This window comes from Suricata suricatta, chromosome 3 (assembly GCF_006229205.1).
Source record: "Suricata suricatta isolate VVHF042 chromosome 3, meerkat_22Aug2017_6uvM2_HiC, whole genome shotgun sequence".
NCBI lineage: Eukaryota > Metazoa > Chordata > Mammalia > Carnivora > Herpestidae > Suricata > Suricata suricatta.
Window position 1 is genome coordinate 105705877 of NC_043702.1, and position 14840 is coordinate 105720716.

Genomic DNA, 14840 nt, shown 5'->3' on the forward strand with positions numbered 1-14840 from the left:
GGGCGGTGGGGAGTGGGGGCGGGGCGGTGGCCCTGCCGGTCCGCGCCGTCCCAGCCTGGGGACACCAAGCTCGGCCTGCTGCGGGCGCGGGTCACGTCCTTCCCGCCCGGGCTCCGCTCGCCACCTCCCCGGATTCCGGGCATAGTTTTCCTTTTAAAGGGAGTGAAGTTACAATAACCGCACCGAGTCCCCCGGCCCCGCCCGGCGCTCCCCCGGCGCTACCCTGGCCGTCCAGGCTGCCCTGACGCGAGCACTGGCGGGCGGACCGGGACTGGGGGGCACAGACCATCGCCCCGCTGCTTCCCTCCGCGCCGCGAGCTCCTGCTGCGGCCCCGGGAAAAGGGAGGAGTCACCTTCACCCTCCACTCCGCACACAGACGTTTCTGGGCACCGACTCCCTCCTGGGGCCCTGGGGCCCTGGGGACCCCGGGTTCGCACGGTCCCACCCCGGGGAGGCCACGGTGGACGGTTGTCCCTTCAAGTCATGAGCCTAGTCTATATACTGAGATGCCAGACCGGCGCCCTCCCGGGGAAATAACCATTTTACCCAAGTATGTGAGTAACCCCTAACCTCGCAAAAGGCACGTTCCAGGGGAGAAACCAAACGCCCGAGTTGGGGAGAACCGAGGACTCCTTTCTATGATGAAACACTACTGACAAGATAGAGGAGAGCCGTGTAAAGTGGCCCTGTGACACAAACCATTTGCAGACTCTATTCTAAAAATATTACATAAACAAAAAGCCCTCACTCACTCTACCTGCAGGCAGATATTTCCAGCTGAGCTGCGGAGCGCAGCTTACAACTGGAAACAGCCCAAATATCCCACTTCGAGGCCAGGGCGGAGCCGCAATCTGTTAACCCTACTGAACATATCACTTCCAGCCTGGCAACAGAAAAAGACCATCTAGAAGGGACGGTGCAAAGTAGGAACCCACAGACAGTGGAGTTCAGAATGGTAACTTGATGGTGACATGCAGCCACACACCTGCAGAAAGGACCATGATAAAGGCATCTGTTCCTAAGTAGCTGGCATCTTGAAACCAGAGCACTTTGCACTAGTTAGTTCTTTTGCAGCGGTGTCCTAGCTAAGAGTGCCTAACTGTAATCCAGTGGTTGATTAAGCATAAAGTATGGATGACTGCTTGGTTCATCTGCCTGTTTCAGGAGACACGCTTTCCACAATTGCTGATGAAGAGGAACAGGTGTGCTAGGGGCCATGCACCAGAAATGGATGCCCAGTTGGATGGTTCGTTGAATGCTGGGGTCCTGTAGGAACCAAAAAGGATGAGAAGTAGAAGAAAGAACACCAAAGGGACCAGCTCCCTGCCTCAAGGGACCCCACATCAGCCTGAACGCCTCATTTGGTGCAGTTGCAGAGCACAGAGGATGTGCCCGCAGCAGCACTGACCGCAAAGCATGCCTCATCCTTGGGCCAAGGGAAGGCCTGGCAAGAGCTTAGTGGCAGCTGTGGGCAGTGCTCAGCTCTGCTGGAGATTGGAGGCTCCACGGAGCCATGGGCCAGCTTCATACGGATTTGCAGGAAAGAGCTCTGGTTGCCTGGCAGTGCTCACTCACTCACACCCGTTTGTTCCAGATAATTATTCCATTCGGGCCCTGGAGGTAGCTCAGTGAACAAGAGGACACACGGTGGGGGATGGACAGTAGATAAAACACAAACATGCCTTCAGGCAGGGCCAGCGCTGCAAAGAAAAGGACAGGGTGGGGAGCTGCTTTAGATGCGAGGGACAAGAAAGGCTTCTGAGCTAAAACCTGATTGAAGAAAAGAGCCAGCACGGGGAACAGCAAGGGCAGTGGCCCTGAGATGGGAACGGGCTCTGGAGCTCAAGGTCAGAAAGGGTCTGGAGAATTGGGGGCAGGGGGCATGGAAAGTAAGGGAGAGGGGCCAGGGGGCCAGAGCACGAGAGCCACACTAGAGTTTGGATCTCACCTTAGGAAAGTGGGGGATTCCAAGCAACGGCAGACCCAACACCCTCTGGCGCTCAGGGGGTTTCCCCCTCACCCTGCATCTCACTCACAGCCACACCTGAGCCAGCCCAGTGTCCAGGGATTCTGCCCGGGCTGGGCTTCCTCTAACCAGACTAGGCTAATTAGTAGCATGAGGACAGAGAGAAATCGGGGATCCCAAAATGCCTCAAGTGGCATCCTCTGGTATCTAGATTCAAAGTCAAGAAGGCCTTGCAGTGAAAGGACACAGGTCTGAACCAAACTGACTCCATGACAGGCTTCAAGTTTCCCCTTTGACCTTGGAGGCCTAGGTGTTGGTTTCTCAGAATCATTAGACAATAAAAGGACACAGATTGCTCAACCAGGGACCACCCTAGTAACACCCAATCATAAGCAGCCACCTAAAATGCTTAACATTCCTAAGGACAGACCTCGAGATAGAAGCTATAGATAATCACTTATTGCTTAAGGCTAATTACACCCTATGTGGGGGTCCTTGGCCCACCCTGTAATTGGTTATTTTCAAAGATACTCTAAATGTTGTGATTGGGTCTCGCCAAAAGTAACGAACACTCTAAACAATGTATATGGTTAAAGTTGCTGCCAATGCTGTTACCCAATAATGATTGGATTACTGTACCTAAGTCTCAATTTCCTGTAACTCCCCCTTCCTAAAACCCATAAAAACCCTGCTCAGCCCTTGTTCTGGGCTCTCAGCATGGATCCACTGCATTGGTGAAGTCTTTGAGCCCGAGCTCGAGCCCGTAATAATAAATGCCCTTTGCTTTTGCATGCGTGACTTGGTCTCCCTGGTAGTCTCTGGTTTTGGGGGACGATATTGCGATCTGGGCATAACAGCAGCCTGAGGAACTCTCAGGGTCTCTCACCATGGCCCAGGTCCCCGCAGGAGCTGGGGTCCCTTCCCAGCACATAGGACCTGTGTCATGCCTGTTTCATGATGGCCCATGTGAAATGGGGGCACCCCAACAGTTCTGCCCAAATGCCCCCCCCAATCTGGTTTAGGCATCTCCCCCTCAGGGCACTGGGGATAGCCACACTGGGCCATTATCAAGCAGAGCGCCTAACTGGAACTAACCAGTCCAAAGTTAACTCCAGACATAGCCCTTGACCACCCCAGGGAAGGGCAGAGAAGCACCTGGCCAGCTCTGGCTGGAGAATGAGCAGTGGGTGCACACCACCTCTATGCATCCACAGATAGCAGTTTACTTGCTGCCTTAGCAATGATATATTCCTATTTTGAAGTGTGAGCATGTCTCAGACAGTGATCTGCTGTTATACACATATCATCTGACCAGCCCCTCCTTCTGGCTGGCCCAAGCAGAGCTCAGTGAAAGAAGTCTGATTACCATTATGGCAGAATCATAAGCCACTAATTCCTTCAGCACTTGCAGAATGAATGCTCAGAGAGTCAGAGGATTTCTTAGCAATGGAGAACACAGAGCCCTTCTTGAGGGTCTGGTTTCCCCAGGGGTGTAACAGGACCACGGAGCTTCACAACTCCTCTGCAAAGACTGGCTGGCCTCAGACTCTGAAAGGAAAATGCCAGTTCTCTCTTACCTTAGCTCTGAGGCAGGCTTGATGCAACCCATGGATCTGGAACAAGAGTGGCCTAGCACAACCCCACAGAGCATGGGGGAATGCCCCATTTTTGCACCTCAAAGTGTCATGGCATGGGTCAACCAACCAGAAATCACTTGTGGACTGTGACCACAGACATCTTCACCTGCCCCAGCACCAGCCTCTCTCTGCTCCTTAGCACACCTCTCTTCCACAGGTAGGGTTCATTTTGCTTCCTTTTTCCCATTAGGACAGCCAACCCACCGAACTTCCCGCCAGAGCAACCTCTGTCCAGAATAAAAATCAGCTGTGCCCCCCCCACCATGCTCCCCAACCCCAACCTGTCCAGACTTGACCTCATCCGTGGAAGGCCTAGCATCCAGCCAAGGTGAGCTGTCTCCCACCATCCGCAGGCCACATAAAGGGTATGTGAGGTTAAACCAGGGAGCAGACCACCCCAGGGCTGTTCCTTCACCCCAACATTAGCAACATTATCACCATTATTTAGAGGACATGAAGGGAATGGCAGGGACCACAGCCCCATGCACATCTCAAAAGCAAAAAGCACCACTCAGGAGCCGTATAGTGTCTCTACCTCAGGGGGCTGAGTCGCGCCACTCCACCTCCTTCCGCTGCTTCCTTCCCTGAGTGCTGCCAACACCTTCTCTGGAGGAAATAGCAGCTGCCCGGACTGCCTGGCACGGCCACTTGGAGAAGGACTGGGCAGCAGCTGGGAGTGTCCAGCCACCTCGGGCACCCAGATGTTCCAGCAGCACCTCTCCCAGGGCAGGAGGCTCGGGCTCAAGCTGGAGGGTGGGCCGGAGGCACCTTGGGGTCAGGAGAGGGTGGGGGAAGCCAGGAAGGAAAGGCTGGGCTCCCTGGGGAGGCGCCTGCAGGGCCAGCCACTGAAAGTGCATTCACTGAAGGCCCAGGAGCCCCAGCGCTGACAGAACAAAGGAGCCACAGCCCCCTCCGCATTCAGGCACCAGAAAAGGGGCGACTGCCGAGTGGCCTCCATTTGGCAGCGGCTAAAATGAGCATTTACTAAACTCGAGTTCATGAGTCCCCTGGGAAGCCTGATGTTTATGGCATGTATGCATGCCAAAAACAAGCCCTACAAGGGCACAGAGCAAAAAAAACCCGCAGCTGCTTTGAACAACCCAAGAACAGTTACTGAGACACCTTCTTGTCGGTTATTAGTTTCCCTGAAAGGAGGGGGACCTCAGGGTGATTTCGATGATTTTAATTATTTTCTAATCTTCTGCTATAAACATTTCATTGTGTTGGGAAATGACCAGAAGTAGAACCAAATGGCCTTGAGTTTTGCCCCCAAAGACTCGTGCCCACGACGACACTCTGATTCCTGTCTTACCTGCGCACAGTCATCCTGCACACAATTGTGATCCTTTCATGCAGTGTCCCCACTGTGCAGCACTTATCAGAGTGCTGGCCATACAGCCCCGGGACACTGTTCATACTGTGCCGTGCATACACACTGTCCCTGGGGCTCCTGGGGCTTCTGCTATGGGGTAGAGGGGAAGAGGCATTTCTGGCACCTGTGAGCGCAGTTTGCAGATCCAGCTTTTAGGAGGATAACTGCCTTTTGTTTTGTTTTTTCAGTCAAATTTTATACGCTTTGAGGTTGAAACTGTTTACTTTATGTAACATGACCCCCAACAGAAGGCTGGCTAGATGGACAGCAGGCACTCAGATATTTGTTCCAACCAGGGACGCTCTGCTGTACTGCTCTGTTGTTTAAAATCAGCTGCGTCCATGTTATAAATATGCTACACACCAGCATGTAAACTCTCCAGGACAGACTCTTGCCTTGTTCGCTGCTCTAGCTGTCGGACCAAGGACAGGGCCCTACTCGGAGAAGATGCTCAGTAAATATTTGTTACATGAATGCCGTTTTGGGGGTTTTTTTTATGTTTTTTTATTTATTTTTGAGATACAAAGAGAGACAGTGCAAGCAGGGGAGGGTCAGAGAGAGAGGGAGACACAGAATCCGAAGCAGGTTCCAGGCTCTGAGGTGTCAGCACAGAGCCGGATGTGGGGCTCGAACCCACAAACTGCAAGATCATGACCTGAGCCGAAGCTGGACACTTATCTGACTGAGCCACCCAGGCCCCACGTGAACGCCGTTTTAAACATTCTTGGTGAGTTTCATACTAAGTAGCTGCCTGAATATGAATGTGTATCACTCCCGTTGCTCAAAGCAAATCACAGATACCATTTTACTCAACACGTGTAGTCCTGAGCTGAATTTGTATAAATAAAAAAGTTTACTTACACCTAGGGAATTTATAACATGAAGAAATCTTGGTGGAAAGAATTCTTTTAAAAACAGAATGTGTTTCCAAAGGCAGCTGGTGCTCAAACTCGTCTTGCGCATCCCAGACTCTAGCAGCTGCATGGGAGTCCAAGGCTTGCCATAGGACAGGCAGGGGCGGGGACCACCAAGGCACAGTAACTCTGACCAGTGCCACCCAGGGAAGCCACAGTTCCTCGGGCACGTCTGCCAGTTAGGCTCTGGTCCGTCAGTGTGAGGTGCAAGCCTGAGGGTGCAGCACAGATCCACCACACATTTTTTTCTCCTGGGGACACCCCAAGGTGGCAATATGAACAGGCTTGGAGCCCACGGATTCTACTGGGTCAGAAGCAGGTGGAGACACATGGGAGAACGGGGGCTGGGCCTGAACCTAACATTACTCTGTGAAGCTCTGATGTGAAATGAGTTGAAAAACCCACTGTTCAAGGCAGGGCAGCGTGCTGAAGAGCACAGACCCTCCAGTCTCACACTCACTGTGTCCTCTGAGGCAGCTGCTTCCTCACTCTGGGTCTCAGTCTGCTTATCTGTAAAACAGAGCAGATAAGAATAGTACCTCCTTCATAAAGAAATCCATGGGGATTAAATAAACTCATCTATGTAACCAGTTCTCAAACTTCCTGGTCTGTTGTTTTATACTCTTAAAAAAGTACTGAGGATACATAAGAGATTTGATTTATGTGGGCTGTATCTTAGAAATTAAAATGAAATATTTTCTTAACCAACTATTAGTTCATTTTAAAGTCAGTGAGAAAACAATCACATATTAACATAATGTATCTTTAGGAAAACTACTTTCCAACGAAAAATAATTACTGAGACACCTGTGCCCAGCCACAACAAAGCAGCAGGAACCGGACCAAATCTATGAAACAGACAACATACAGAAAACCTATGTGTTCAAGACACATCAGGCAACAAAGGACAATGACAAGAGACAGGAAACAAACAGGTGAACTGGTGACTGTCCCAGCTCAGTGCTTCAAGGGCATTTCCAGGCCTTCATCCATGGAAGAGGAAACCAGGTGGACACAACTGGACTCCCTTAGTCAAAGAGACAGAGCTGAAAGTCCAGGAGACCATGGCAGCTAGACTTTGCAGGACCAGTCCTGGAAAGGAGGGACAGAGCTCCAAAGGCCTCTAGACGATTCTCCTCTAGTCTTCGACCGAGCACTGATAAGCACATGCGTATGCTGCAGGAGAGGAAAGAGCCACCTGGCACTCACAGAAGGCAAAGCATAATGCCCATTTCCACCAGCCATATGGGGAAACCCCAGCATAGAAGAGAAACTACCCACACTGAACACAGAGCGGGAGACCGAAGACATTGAAGAAAATCTCAGGGACCTGTAATACTATCTCAGAAGAGTAAAATGTTGACACCAGTAACTGCCTAAGCTAAATATGACTTTTTAGAGCAACCATTAAAAAAATAATCTATACAAAAAGATACACCAAAAAAATACCATAGATAAATCAAAGTGGAATTCTAAAAATATTCAGGAGTTACATAAAGGAGGCAAGACAAACAGGAATGATCTAATGATACACACACAACTTAGACATAAATCAAGGTCATTATACCCAGTGGGAAAAGCCCATCTTAAAAGATTATATACTGGATGATCCTATTCATAAAATATCCTTGAAATAACAAAACTATAGAGAATGAAAACAGATGAGTGGTTGCCAGGGACTGGAAATGGCTGGGGGCGGGGGGGGGGGGCAGAGTGTGACTATAAAAGAGTTTTCTTTCTTTTTTAATGTTTTTTATTTATTTCTGAGAGACAGAGAGAGACAGTGCAAGCAAAGGAGGGTCAGAGAGAGAGGGAGACACAGAATCTGAAGCAGGGCTATCAGCACAGAGCCCGACGCAGGGCTCGAACCCACGAACTGTGAGATCATGACCTGAGCCAATGCCAGACGCTTAACCAACTGAGCCACCCAGGCGCCCCCAAAAGAGTTTTCTGATTCATGAACATGTCTTTCCATTTATTTAGATTTTAATTTCATAAAGCAGTGTTTGTAGTTTTAAGCATATAAGTCTCACACTCCTTTAGATAGTTTATTCCAAAGTATTTTATTATTTTTGATGTGATTCTATGTGGAGTTGTTTTAATTTCCTTTTCAGATTTTTCATAGTGTATAGAAATATAATTAAAGTTCACAGATTAATCTTGCATCCTTACAACTCTGCTGAACTTGTTGATTGTTTCCAGTAGTTTCATAAGGGGTTTCTTAAGCTTTTCTATACACCAGATAGCACCTGCAAACAGAGTTATACTTATTCCCTTCCATTATTGATTTTTATTTACTTTTCTCCCTATTTTCCCTGGTAGAATATCCAGTACACTGTTGAATAGAAGTCTTATTCCTAATCTCACACTGAAAGTACAGTCTTTCACCATTAAATATATTAGCTGTGGGTTTTTCATAAATCTCTTTATCATGTTGAGGAATTTCTCCTCCATCCTTGGTTGTTTGCATGTTTTATTTGTCAAATGCTTTTCCTATATCAGAAAGATTAAAAGATCATATCACCTTTGTCCTTCATTCTATTAATGTAATGTATTACGTTGATGCTCATGTATTATTCCAAAGGGGCTTTCCTGGGATAAGCTCCACTTTGTCATGGTGTATAATTCTTTGTGTATGTTGCTGGGTTCTTTTTGCTAATATTTAGTTGAGGATTTTTGTGTATGTTCATAAGAAATGTTGGTCTGTAATTTTCTTTTTTGGGATGTGTAAAAAAGACATGATTAGTTTTGGAATCAAGTCCTTGATCTCACAGTATGAGTTGGGAAGTATACCCTCCTCTTCTATTTTTGGAAAAGTTTGTGGAGGATTGGAGTTAATTCTTTAAACATTTGGTTGAATTCCCTAGTGAAGCCTCTAGTTCTGGGTTTTCCTTTGTGGGTAGTTTTTAAAAATTATTTTTTTATTTTTTAATTTATATCCAAGTTAGTTAGCATGTAATGCAATAATGATTTCAAGAGTAGAATCCAGTGACTATCCCCTACGTATAACACCAAGTGCTCATCCCAACAAGTGTCTTCCTCAATGCCCCTTGCCCATTTAGCCCACCCCCCCACAACCCCTCCCACACCCTCAGTTTGTTCTCTATATTTAAGAGTCAATAATTTGTCTCCCTCCCTGCTTTTATATTCTTTTTGCTTCCCTTTTCCTATGTGTATCTGTTTTGTACCTTAAATTCCACATATGAGTGAAGTCACATGATATTTATCTTTCTCTAACTGATTTCACTTAGTGTAATACCCTCAACTTCCATCAACGTTGTTGCAAATAGCAAGATTTCGTTCTTTTTGATTGATGAGTAATACTCCATTGTATACATAAACCACATCTTCTCTATCCATTCATCCATCGATGGACATTTGGGCTCTTTCCACACTTCGGCTATTGTTATAGTGCTGCTATAAACACTGGGGTGCATGTACCCCTTCAATACAGTACACCTGTATCCTTTGGATAAATACCTAGTAGTGCAGTTGCTAGGTCGTGGGATAGTTCTATTTTTAATTTTTTGAGGAACCTCCATACTGTTTTCCAGAGTGGCTCCACCAGTTTGCATTTCCACCAGCAGTGCAAGAGTTCCCCTTTCTCTGCATCCTGGCCAACATCTGTCATTGTCTGCGTTGTTAATTTTAGCCATTCTGACAAGTGTGAGGTGGTATCTCATTTGATTTTGATTTGTACTTCCCTGATGATGAGTGATGTTGAGCATTTCGTCATGTTTCTGTTGGCCATCTGGATGTCTTGGAAAAGTGTCTATTCATATCTTTTGCCCATTACTTCACTGGATTATTGAATTTGATAAATTCTTTATAGATTTTGGACACTCATCCTTTATCTGATATGTCATTTGCAAATATCTTCCCCCATTCCTTTGGTTGCCTTTTAGTTTTGCTGATTGTTGTGGGCAGTTTCTAAATTACTAATTCAATCTCTTTATTTGTTATAGGTCTATTCAGATTTTCAGTTTCTTCTTGAGTCAGTTTTGGTACTTTATGTGTTTCTATGAATGTATCCATTTTGTCCAGATTATCTAGTTGGCAGTGTAGAACTGTTCACAGTTTTCTCTTACAATGTTTTTTACTTCTGTAAGATTGAAAATAATGTCCTTTCTTCCATTTCTGATTTTAGTCATTTGAATGTTTTATTTTTTCTTGATCAGTTAAGCTAAAGGTTTGTCAGTTGAGCTGATCTTTTCAAAGAACCAACCTTTGGTTTCATTGGGGGTTTTTTTCTCTTTTTTTTCCCTCTTCTCTATTTCATTTATTTCCACTCTAATCTGTATTGTTTCCTTCCCTTCTGCTTGTTTTGGATTTAGTTTCCTATCTGTTTCTAATGTCTGAAGGTAAAAAGGTAATGTCTGAAGGTAAAAAGTTAGAAGATCTTTCTTCTTTTTTAATGTAGACTTTTATAGGTATAAATTGTCCTTTCAGCACTGCTTTTCCTGCATGCCTTAAGTTTCTGTATGTTTGGCTTCATTTTCATTTAAAATATTTTCTAATTTCTTTTTTGATTTATTCTTTGATTCATTTGTTCTTTAGGAATGTGTTATTTAATTTCCACATAATAAATTTCCCAAATTTCCTTCTGTTACTGATTTCAAACTTCATTCCATTGTGGTCAGAGAACGTACTTTGTAGAATATCAATCATCTTTGACTTACTGAGCTTTGTTTTAATGGTCTAGAATATGATTTGTTCTGGAGAATGTTTCATGTGCCCATGAGGAGGAATGTATAATCCGCTGTTGTTGGGTGCAGTGGTCTAGAGATGACCCCTTCCTTTTTTGTGTGTTATTGTTATACCTACTACATCCATGTATATTGTAAGCCCCAAAATACATTGTTTCAATTAGTACTTTACATACTCTTATTTATTTCTAAAAATCTGTGAAATGAAAGTGAAACAATTATATATTTGTAGAGTTTATTATATTAACCTTCTTATTTAGAATTTCTGATCCCATTCCTTCTTGTAGACTTGAGTTACCATCCGGTGTTATTACCTTACTCCAAAACAGCTGTATTTCCATCTACCTCTTTGTGCTATTATTGTGAAATAACATTTTTACAAAATGTTGACTCATATTATGTTTCTGTATATAAAAAGCCTAGCAGTATGAGTGTATACCTATGTGTTAGACCATCACTTCTTAAGTCAGTTTAGAGAAGAAGAGAAAAGAAATATATGATTATACTGCCTTTTGTCATTACCTACCTTTATGGATACTGTTTTTCATGTGGATTTGAGTTACTATCTGGTGTCATTTGCTTTCAGTCTGAAGAAATTTTAGTGTTTCTTATTAAGTCAGGCCAGCCAGCAATAAGTTCTTTCAGCTCCCTTTTATTTTGTCTTTATTTCCTGAAAGACAGTTCGTTGGATATAGAATTACTGGTTGACAGGTTTCTACCTTAAGCCCTTTGAATATGTCTTTTGGCCTCCACTGTTTCTGATGAGACATCAGCTGTCACATTTAATGCACTTTCCTTACATGTGAGGAATTGTTTTCCTCTTGCTGCTTTTAAGACTCTATCTTTGTTTTTCAACCTTGTGACTATGACATGTCTAGGCATGCATCTCTTTGTGTTTATCCTACTTTAAGTTCATTCTTCTAACATATAGATTAATGCTTTCCATCAAATTTGAGGACTTTTCAGCCATGACTCCTTCTAATAATTTCTTTGCCCCTTTCTCTCTCCTCTCCACAATGCATATGGTGTCTCATATTTCTCTGAAGCTCTGATCATTTTTTTCTCCCCATTTTACATATTGAATTATCTTCATTTCTAGGTCTTCAAACTCCCTACTTCTTTCTCCTGCCAATTCAAATCTACTGTTGAAACTCCCAGTAATTTTTTTATTTAAGTTACTGTACTTTTCATCTCCATAATTTTTATTTGGTTCTTCTTTATAATTTCTATTTCTTTGTTGATATTCTCTACCTGATGAGAGACTGTCATCAGTTCTTCCTTTAATTCTTTATGAATGGTTTCCATTAGTTCTTCAAGAATATTTACAATGGCTGTGGAGGGTTATTTATTTTTTGTGAGAGAGAGAGAGCGCACATGTGAGAGTATGAGCAGGGGAGGGGCAGAGGGAGAGTGAGAATGCTAAGCAGGTGATACGGGAGCTCAATCTCATGACCATGAGATCATGACCTGAGCAGCAACCAAGAGTTTGCTCTGCTGCAAGCTTTCATAAGAAACCTTAGGTTGAGGGGCACCTGGGTAGCTCAGTCAGTTAAGCATCCAACTATGGCTCAGGTCATGATCTCATAGTCCATGAGTTTAAGCCCCATGTCAGTGTCTGTGCTGACAGTTCAGAGCCTCGACCTGCTTTGGATTCTGTCTCTCTCTCTCGCTGCCCTTCCCCTGCTCACACTCTGTCTCTCTCCCTTTCAAAAGTATATAAACATAAAAAAAAAAAAGAAAAGAAACCTCATGTTGTACTTTTAAAAGCTTCTCAGTGTGCTCTTTTGGTGCAGACCTGGTACCTCTTTGTGAATCAGCAGCTGAGAGACTGGCACTTGCCACAGTCAACGCAAAGCCCTAGGAGTCAAGACTGAGAACAACGATCATATTAGTTTGAAGGTGGCAGGGCGGGGTGGTTCTGTGGTGCAGCATGAGATTAAGGGGCATACGCACTCTTTAGTAAACTGATGAAAGCCTACTGGCATAGAATGATGGGGTTTGTCAGTTGTCAGTGAGGCAGATCAGATTCCGACGTGATGGGCAGCCAATCAGGGAGACAGACACACCTGCACAGTGGGGGAGGATGATGAAGACCCAGCCAGCGTGTTCCAGCAGCAGACAGGGATGTCTACTACAAAGGGAACCTGCTAGTTTACGCCAGAACTCTATTCCTCCAGACCAAGAAGACATTCTCAGTGAGAAAGCCACAATTTGGTCCCGCCACATCCTGACCACCACAGTTCAGTCTTCTCGATTCTTGCACATTCCCTGTCCCTAATCATGTATCATACACAAAGTGCATCCACAAGCATACTGTGTATTTTTTAACTAAATGGTCAACGGTATGTTTGGATCGACATCAAACAGAGATGGGACGGGGAAAACTATTGGTTCTGAGGAAATGCCCCCTTTCTCCATTAGTGGACATTCATTCAGCCCTTATCTTTGTATTCCAGTAACTTACTCTGCTGTCACTGTTTCACAAAAAAAGACTGACATAAAAACCTTTGCATACTGGGGCACCTGGGTGGCTCAGTCAGTTAAGTGTTCAACTCTTTCAGTTCAGGTCACGATCTGAGTGTTCATGGGTTCGAGCCCTGCACTGGGCTCTGCACTGACAGCACAAAGCCTGCTTGGGATTCTCTTTACCCCTCTCTCTCTGCTCCTACCCAACTCGTTCTCTCTTTCTCACACACACACACACACACAAAATAAATGAGTAAACTTAAAAAAAAAAAAACTTAAAAAAAAGAACCTGTGAATACCTTGCCCGATTGGAGAATTTTAATGTTTTTCATTTATCATCGTAAAACCAAGGGCAATTTGCTAACTTTTTGCAGGTAGGTGTTACATGTGGGGCTCTCTGTTTTTAAGTAGGGATAAATTACTCTAAAAGAAAAGAATCATAGATAGCTTTCCCTTCAAGTCAAGTGCCTGGCTTTTTAAATAGACTTACTTAAAACATAATGGGGGCACCTGGGTAGCTCAGTCAGTTTGGGCTCCTTGCTGACAATTAGAACCTGCTTGGGAATCTGTCTCTCCCTCTCTCTCCTCCTCCCCTGCTCTCTCTTGTACTCACTCAAAATAAACTTTAACCAAAAAAATAAAATAAAATAATTTTTTTGAAATTTAAAAATCTTAAATAAATTTAAACATTTAAAGAAAAGTAATAAAGAGGGGTACCTGAGTTGCTCAATCGTTTGAGCGTCCCAGGGTCACAGCATCCAGCCTCATGCCAGGCTCCGCACTGAGCGTGATGCCTGCTTGGGATTCTCTCTTTCTCTTTTCTGCCCCTCTCCCCCAGTCACACTGCATCTCGCTCTCTAAAATTAAAAAAAAAATTAAAAATAATAAAAAATAAAAATTTTTTAAAAATAAAACAAAGCTTCTTGAGTCTAGGAAACCAAGCAAAGGGTCTGCCACCAGGTCTCACGTGCAATACCCGAGACTTGGGAAAGCTCTTCTCTTTTCATGGTTCCCAAAATATCCGAAAGCTCTTGGGCCTGCCAAAAGGTGACCTTCCTTACTCACCTACAAGGCCAGGTGACCTGTCCGCCAAGAACCAGGCCAGTGTTCCAAAAAGGATTTTGTAAGCACTGGCTCCACAACACCAACCTTACCTTCTTAAAAGTGTCCAGTCACACCTAGTTAGATGATCATCATTCTCAAATATGACATTTCAGGCTGTGCTCTGGGTCCATACCTCCTGTTTTGAATTACTTCCTGTATACAAGGACAGATTCATAATGAATCTATAACAGTAACTTGCATTGCTAAGAAAATAAGAGTACTCACTAAGAATTTTGAATCTAGGGTCATCAGGAAAAATTAGGTGTCATTTCTAAATGGTAGATTACTGTTTGTAAAATCATAGTCTACCAAACTGTTACATGTTGCAAGTAATCTAAAAAAAGAAATAAGTTCCTTATATACTAGACAAGATAATTAAACACATAATTCTATTTTCAAATAAAAGTAGGCAAAAACAAATGCTTTGTGGTTTTCCAGGTATCCTCTAGAAAATTTAAAGATAATTCTAGACATAGAAGATACCCTGATGGAGTATCATTCTTGGATATGACATTCCAGGTGAGACCTTGGAATTTTTTTTATTTTATCTTATATTTTACTTATTTTTTATACTTAGAATTCAATACTGGGAAGGCAAAAATCAAAGTTATCAGATTTGGATACTTAACATAGGAATCAAATCATGGGGTGCCTGAGAAACAATATTTGGCTAT

At 44.3% G+C, this 14840-nt stretch overlaps 1 protein-coding gene across 1 annotated transcript in view; it reads right to left on the reverse strand.

The window, feature by feature from the left end:
- LIMS2 (LIM zinc finger domain containing 2) overlaps positions 1 to 14313 on the reverse strand; it is a 51065-nt gene extending 36752 nt beyond the window's left edge. The window contains exons 1-2 of the mRNA XM_029934775.1: positions 14217 to 14313; positions 6351 to 6400 (exon numbers count right to left, since the gene is read on the reverse strand). The gene's annotated coding sequence lies outside the window, so the exon portion shown is untranslated. The remainder of the gene's footprint in view (positions 1 to 6350; positions 6401 to 14216) is intronic.
- Positions 14314 to 14840: the final 527 nt, after the last annotated feature.